Source organism: Propithecus coquereli, unplaced genomic scaffold (assembly GCF_000956105.1).
Source record: "Propithecus coquereli isolate 6110/MARCELLA unplaced genomic scaffold, Pcoq_1.0 Scaffold10, whole genome shotgun sequence".
In the NCBI taxonomy this organism is placed as follows: domain Eukaryota; kingdom Metazoa; phylum Chordata; class Mammalia; order Primates; family Indriidae; genus Propithecus; species Propithecus coquereli.
The window spans coordinates 987,217-994,576 of record NW_012133858.1 but is presented as its reverse complement, the minus strand read 5'-3'; the positions used below and the strand labels follow the sequence as shown (position 1 = coordinate 994,576).

Sequence of the window (7,360 nt, the reverse complement as noted above, 5' to 3'; positions counted from 1 at the left end):
TGTCTTGTCTGCCTAAGCAGAGCCTACCATGATTTTTCACTCAAATCTTTAGTATTAAATGTGATTGTCTTGGCTTTCTGTAATAATATCTTTGAAGAAATAAGAATTATTCACAATTGATTCATTTAATATTCTCAACAGTCCTGAGAAACGCAAAAAGCCAGGCAATTTGGTACGTTAAGCAGTTGAGAGTGCTGAAAGGTCACAGGGTGATGTAAGGCAAATTTATGAACCTCTAAAGACTCAAGTTTCCTACTCTGTAAAATGGGCAGGTTCTTACCTCCTTCTCAGAGCTTTGTATTTAAGAGGATGGAATTTGGGGAGCACCCAGCACCTAGCCCACTATTACTGGCACAAGGCTGCAGGATCACCCAAGGCCGAGACGTCCAGCTCCCGATTTCCCTCCCCGGCCTTCCCGGGGCGGGGTCTGTCCTGCCGCGGTGGGCAGCGCCAGGCGGGCGGAGAGCCGCGCACGCAAGCTCCCGGGCCCAAGGCGGGCAGGAGGCGGAGCCGGCGCTCAGGGGCCGCCTCCCGGGAGGCGGAGGCGGTGTCCGGGGCCGCTTCCCTCGGCTTCCCCGTTCCCCAGGCAGTGCTCGCTCGGCGAGGCCGCGGCTGGGGTGAGTACGCGCGGCCTTGGATCCGCCGCCCGCCATGCGCAGTTCCGGGACGCAGGCGCTTGCGCGGGTCCCCGGGCTGGGGCTGCGAGGCCCGGCGTCCGTGGGGCCGTCCTGCTTCGGCCGGCGCGGCGGGCCCGGCGGGGTCCTGCGGAGGCCGAGTCTGATGGGAGGCTGCGGCTCAGGTGCGGGCGCCGGGGGAGCCGGGCGAGATGCTGCCAGCTAGGGAAGGACCCAGGGCTCACCTCCAGGGGCCCAGCGGCACGATTCTGGGGTCACCCCCAGCACCTCTGTCCCCGCCGGGTGCATCAACCTGGAAGCCTTCTTTCTCCAGCGCTCCAACTAGGAAACTGATCAGCTGATCGCAGCCCGGGCCGACGAGCTCCGACCTGTCTCGCGGTGGGTTAGGCACCCGTATTTTGAAGGACTTCAGAGTGGGGCTCTCAGTACATCCAGTGTCCGTTGATCCGTGTCTCTTGATGTTCCGTCTTCCATTAGATAAGGGCCGTTAACTCTTGGTTTGAGAAGAAAAAAATAGAAAAGTCTAGAGGGATCTGGACCGAGAAGAGGCCTTTGGGCTGGTAGTCTTAGGAGAGCAGTTATCGACAGAGCGTGGGCGTGCGTCCGGTTGCAGAGCGTTCCAGAGAGGGCGAGGGCACAGGTAGACCTCCCCAGCCGTTCGGGGATGAAAAGGAGGAGGAAGAAGATGGTAATTCGAGGGTTGAGGAGAGTTTTAAATTAATTTTTAAAGAAAGGAAAGAAAACATATTGAGGATGCAAGAAAGTCAAGGAATCTTAGATCGGGAGGAATAGGATTCAGGGTCCGGGTTGAGAAATTGGGATTCAAAGGAGGGCCTGGAGGGCGATCCCCAGTACCTGGATGGGGAGTGCTGGGATGTCTCTCTAGGGGGAGGAGATAATGTTTGATTGGATGTAGTTTAAGTTTTTAGAATTGTATCTTCTAGAGCAGATTCGGCCTCTATGGAGACTGTAAACCTCATGAAATTGCAAAAAATGTCATGGACTTGACTGCATTTTTGAGAGAGAAGGTCCATAGCTTTGATCAGATTAAATACATCTATCTGTTAAAGGGAATTACTGAATTGCGCTGAACTGTTTGACTACATAATCTGAGGGAGAGTGGGTAGAGAAGGCAATCAACCCAGCTGCTGTTATATTTTATATGCAATTTAATAGAATAAATATTTGGTATTTACTTTAGGCTGAGCTAACAGTAATGTATGCTTTTTCCGGATATGCGTGCAAATGATTTGAGGATGTCGTTGAAGATCTTTTATTCACAGTGGGAACACCCAAAGCAAGTCAGTGGTGGTTTTCTATTCTGTTTTTAAAGCCATCAGTGAACAATAGTTTCTCAAACCTGGCTGCATATCTCAGAATTGCCGGGGTTCTTGTTAAAAATACAGATTTCTTGACCTCGCCTCAGGCCTTTGAAATAAAAATCTCTGGGGGTGGAGCCTAGGAACCGGGATTCCAAACAGAGCCCACGGAATTCTCTGGCATTGAAGATCACTGACAGAGTCTGAGGTTTTCAGTGAATTAATTAATTTATTTATTTTAACTCTAATCCCATGACAGATTAACTATTTTTCTTTAGTATACAGTAGTCCTCCTTATCTTTTGGGGATACGTTGCAAGCCCCAGTGGAAGCCTGAAACTGTGGTTTTTTCATATACGTACCTACCTATGATAGAGTTTAACTTAGAAATTAAGCACAGTAAGAGGTTAACAGCAATCATTAATAATAAAATAGAATAATTATAACAATATATTGTAATAAAAGTTACGTGCATGAGGTCTCTCTCTCAAAATATCTTATTGTACTGTACTACAGGTAGCTGAAACCATGGAAAGTGAAACCACAGATAAGTTGGGGACTACTTTAAAGGACAAATGTAGTCATTTTGTCAGAAAACAACAACATTGTTTCTGGTCATAAAAACCCCATTCTAGAAGAATTAGAAGATACATAAGAAATAAAACTTTCCCCCAATCCCATAATTTAGAGATGACCACCAGTGACTCTTTCAGGCATTTTATATATAAAAGACACGCACACACACACATATATTGCGTAATTGGTATTGTATTTGATGTATGTTTTTATATTGTTTTTTTTACTAAACTATCATGAGCACTTTTTCATGTAGTTAAGTTCTTTTAAACACTATTTTAATGAAAGTGCATATTCCATCATATGGATGTACTGTAATTAATTAGATCCTTATTGTTAACACTTGGATTCTTGTCAGTTTTTGGTTACTTTAGCAGTATTAGTTTGAATATCATGGTCTACTTCTCTGATTATTTCCTTAGAATAAACTTCTAAATGGTGGAATCTAAAGCTATTCAAATGCATTTTTAAAGTCTCATTTTCATCTACCTTCTTACTGTACTCCTCACCAGAAGGAAAATTAACATTTCTGAAGGATCTGTTGCATTCCAGGTCCATACTCTTATTTCAGCGGTTCTCAAACTTTAATGTGTATAAGAATTACCTGGGGAGCTTGTTAAAATTTCATTTTTCTGAGTCCCAGACCCAGCTGTTCTGACCCAGGGTCTTTGTGGGGGTGGGGCTGAGGACACAAATCTGCAGTTTTAATACATTCCCTTGTATATTTGATAAGGCCTGTTTTAGAAGTATACCTTGAGAAAAGCTTTTTAAATAAATGGCCAAACAGACTCAGAAAATTTAGGGCAGTTGTCTGTGGCCATTTATGCGTGTGATAACAAGAATTTGAACTCAGCTCTTTGTGACTTCAGAGCCCTGTTTTTTCCATTATCTCAGAGCTTCTCAAACCTCACTGAAGTGCCCCCAATGACTGCAGAAAGTAAACTCCTACCGATCCCACTGTAGGCTTCTCAGAGATCCTGAAAATGGCATGCAAGTACACAATGAACTTCTGTTAAAACCTCCCATCGGAAATCCTTGTGAATTCTGTGTTATGCCATATGACATATACTCTATCAAACAATTTCAGTTGTTTGGCTTTTGCAAGACCACTTCAAGTGTGACTTCAAGTGTGGATTTCCACAGCTCTTGCCCAGAGGCAGGTCACTGTGTCCCAGTGTGCTGTGCAGCTCACGCAGTGGTACTTTCTGGATTCATGGAGGAAGAGGCAGGCGAAGCAGCAACTCCTTCCAAGTCAAGGATTAGAAGTATCACTTTTGAAAACTCAGTGGCAGAGGAGCAGAAGGTGGTGGGCATGACCAAGAGACAGTGCACTTTTTAGAGATGGGCCCCCTACCCTTAGAAGAGTGTCGGCATTAGTAAACTGAGGGAGCTAGTGTTGGTGCGAGCCTTTTCAATTTTAAAAATCTTCCCAAGATGGAATTTTATACCCATTTAATTTTTTTCTTCTCTATTAATCTTTCTTCCCTCCCTTTTCTTTTTTCCATGTCTCATCTCTTTTAACAGTAGCCTGGAATTATGGTGTGCCTTTATGTATTTCAACTAGTATATCCTGGAAAGTCATTCATTATTTACCAGATTGAACACCTGCTATGTGTCAGGTTGGTTTGAGGCACTAGGAATACAAAGACAGTTATTCTCCTTGAGAATGAAGTTAATTTACTGCCATAAATTTACTCACTCCTTGAGTTTAAATGACTTGTATACGTGAATGGCTGTCATCATTCCTATCTTATTCCTGCCCCCACCCAGGGAGCTGTTGCCTAAAGGATCTGATCAGTGTTCATTCAGAAGCCTCCTAAAGGAGCTGTAATTGGGAGAACGAATATCAAGGCCTAAGGAAGATGGGGCAATGTGTGTACAAATAGCTCCCAGGAACTCTGCAGGAGTGAAAAGAGTAGCAAAATGTCAGTCTTTCCACTGGCGCTGCCCCAGGGAGTCTCAAGGCAGCAGGGGCCACATCATGCCTACTCACACATCCTGTGTCTGCAAAATTACCAGATGGGGGCATTGGAATGCTCATTTTGGTGCTCTCAGCTGCTGAATGAAGACCACACCCTTTCTCCTAAGTGCATAAAAGCTTAGTATACCTTTGTGGGGTTATACCTGGTGTCTTCCCTACCCCCTTGGTGCAGTAAAAATGTATGGGGTTAGAAATTCTCCAAGAATGATACTTAGCGTTCATGTTGCTTTACCTTTTATTATAGTTGATCTTCCTTGCTAGATTATTATTATTATTATTGTGGAAAATTTCAAGCATACATGAAAGTAGAGAGAAAGAAAATGGACTCTCAGGTACCTATCACCTCTCTTCAATACTTCTCAGTATTTTACCAATCTTGTTTCATTTATTCCTCCACTTTGGGGTGGAGGTATTGGCATATTTGAAAACAAATTGCAGACATTAAGATCTAGGAAAATATTGACATAAACTCTGAGTGCGAGGACTGGTCTTTAATTCCCTATCTCCCCTTGTGCCTAGTACTATGCTTGAAAATACCAGTTGCTCAGAGAAGACTGGTGGAATCGAGGGGTGGAAAACCAAATATGAAAACACGAGCATTTCAAAGTAACTCTAGGGTAGACTTCTAGAAAGGAAAAGCGTGGCGAGTCTTGCCCTAAATTGCTTTAATTTTGCCTGACTTTGTTCTCTGCAGTCATAATTCCTCTGTCACTTCAAGACAGCCTGGATTGGAAAAGAAAATGTTAATAACTCTGGGACTGCTGAGACTGCTGTGAGAGTTCAGGGTCTCTCAATTACTTAAATGTCAGTAATAGGTCCAGTCTGATGGCACTTTCCTAAACACCAATCAGGAGATGCTTGCCCTAAAAATAACTTTCTTTGAAAAGTCATTATGTTTTTCTAATTATAGAAGTAATATATATACATTGAAAGAAAAATAGAAAATAAAAATTTTCTGTATCTCAACATGTAATTCCAGAGATAACATTATCTTGGCAAATATTCTGATAACATTTGAACATGAATTACATTGGTACTCAGCCAATATTTGTGTTCCTGGGAACGTACCAGGTATACCAATGGACTTCGGTACCTCATCTCATGAAAGGCTCACAGCAACGTTTTGAGATAAGTACTTTTTACTATTTTATAGCTGGGGGAACACACAAAGAGGGGTTGCCTCCAGTCACTTATCTGGTCTCTCTTGAAAGACAGATGGAACAGTGTTACAAACCCTTCACACCTCGGATGCTTGCAGGAACCAAGGAAACCTTACCTTTGAACTTCCTTGATGCTGGCTCTTTGTACAGTTTTGGGGAGGGTGCTTGGGCTTAGAAAAAGGGGTAAATGATGATTTTTAACTGGTTCAGATGTAGTCTCAAGAAGTGGGATCAGCAGTGAAGGCCTAATTATTAAGTAATCTTTAGTAATGACTCCTTGTAGAATAATTGTCCTTATCTTTGAACAAATTCCATAGGCTCTAGTTGATTACCATTAGTTTATGATTATTCATAGCCGAGCTGTTTACTTCTTAGGTAGGTTTTATTTTAAAATTACAGTCATCCCATGATATATGTGGTGGGGAGGGGATTGGCTGCATATATACCCCACTTGGTGTATACTCAAGTCCCACAGTTGGCCCTGTGGACCCTGCATATAGGAAAAGTCAGCCCTCCGCATATGTGGGAGATTGAGAATACTGTATTTTCCACTCATGTTTGGTTGAAAGTTCGAACCTGTGTTGTTCAAGGGTCAACTGTATCTTTTAGAGCAGTTTTAGGTTCACAACAATGTTGAGCAGAAAGTACAGAGATTTCCTGTATACCCTCTGCCTTGGGCAGGGTTTTAAATCTCTGCAGGCCACACTTCCCCTCTGTAGAATGAGGGAGCTGAAAGTGTGTTCTTTAAGGTCTTCTTAACACTGCAGTGATTATATGATCATTAGTTCTTTCTACTCAGTGATTCTCTCTTTAAGGGGACTATCCCTCCGTAAATAGCTCTTAGAAAAGCAATGTTTCTAGTCTAAATTTTCCAAAGTTAAGATGTTTATAAAAAACAGTTGCTGATCCCAGCATTTAAGCCCCCTGCAATTAGTCTGCAGGAGGTTGTCTGATTGGCCCAGGAACCTGATGACTTCCTGTCACCTGAAGGGAAGAGAACAGACCTCCAGAAGGCATTTGAGCAGACAGCCCCAAGGAAAGGCAAGGTGGGTGTGGGAAAGAGGTAGAAGGCCACCAAACGGAATGTGCATATTTCAAGGGTTGGTCCTGGGCCTGTTCAGGCACCAAGGAGAGAAAAGAGAAAATGTCCACGTGACAGATACTGCAGAAGCGTGGACTTTGGAGCTGACCGCCTGGGCTCAGACCCAGCCTTCCCACTTACTGTAATAGTTGTGTGGTCTTGGCAAGTTACTTAATCTCTCTAGACCTTTGTTTTCTCATCAGTCGGATGAGAATTAAATAAGTTATTACAAGTGATTCAACCCTGCGCATGGCACAGAGTACATGCACAAATAAATCGCTCTTATTAGCTGTTATTACCGTCTTCAGCATCGACTTTCTGTTATACCTTCACAGGACCCTAAACACAGGCCATACTGTTTAATTGCTTCCTGCATCTAAGATTCTCTTTTGTGGTTTGACCTGAGAACCAAACCTCCATTTCCATTTGTAGCATTGTGTTTGGAGAGAAATGTTTTCTAGGTTTCCTTCAAACTAACCCAGAACTAAGTTTTTGGAATTCTACCCTTTAGTAAGTATGAAACTATCTTGAGAGTTGCCAGGATTGTTTTCGCTGTTGTTTTTTACACTTACTTACCACCTCCCCACTTCTCATTTAAAATAAAAACAA

At 43.2% G+C, this 7,360-nt stretch overlaps 1 protein-coding gene across 3 annotated transcripts in view; it reads left to right on the top strand.

The window, feature by feature from the left end:
* The first annotated feature begins 578 nt into the window (after positions 1-578).
* The window catches only part of B4GALT4 (UDP-Gal:betaGlcNAc beta 1,4- galactosyltransferase, polypeptide 4), a 31,240-nt gene continuing 24,458 nt past the window's right edge, over positions 579-7,360 (top strand). For 2 of the 3 annotated variants that reach the window (XR_001137403.1, XM_012642600.1), the window contains exon 1: positions 579-617. The gene's annotated coding sequence lies outside the window, so the exon portion shown is untranslated. Of the gene's footprint in view, positions 618-982; positions 1,014-7,360 lie in introns of those variants that run through there. The other variant, XM_012642606.1, reaches the window with a different exon arrangement.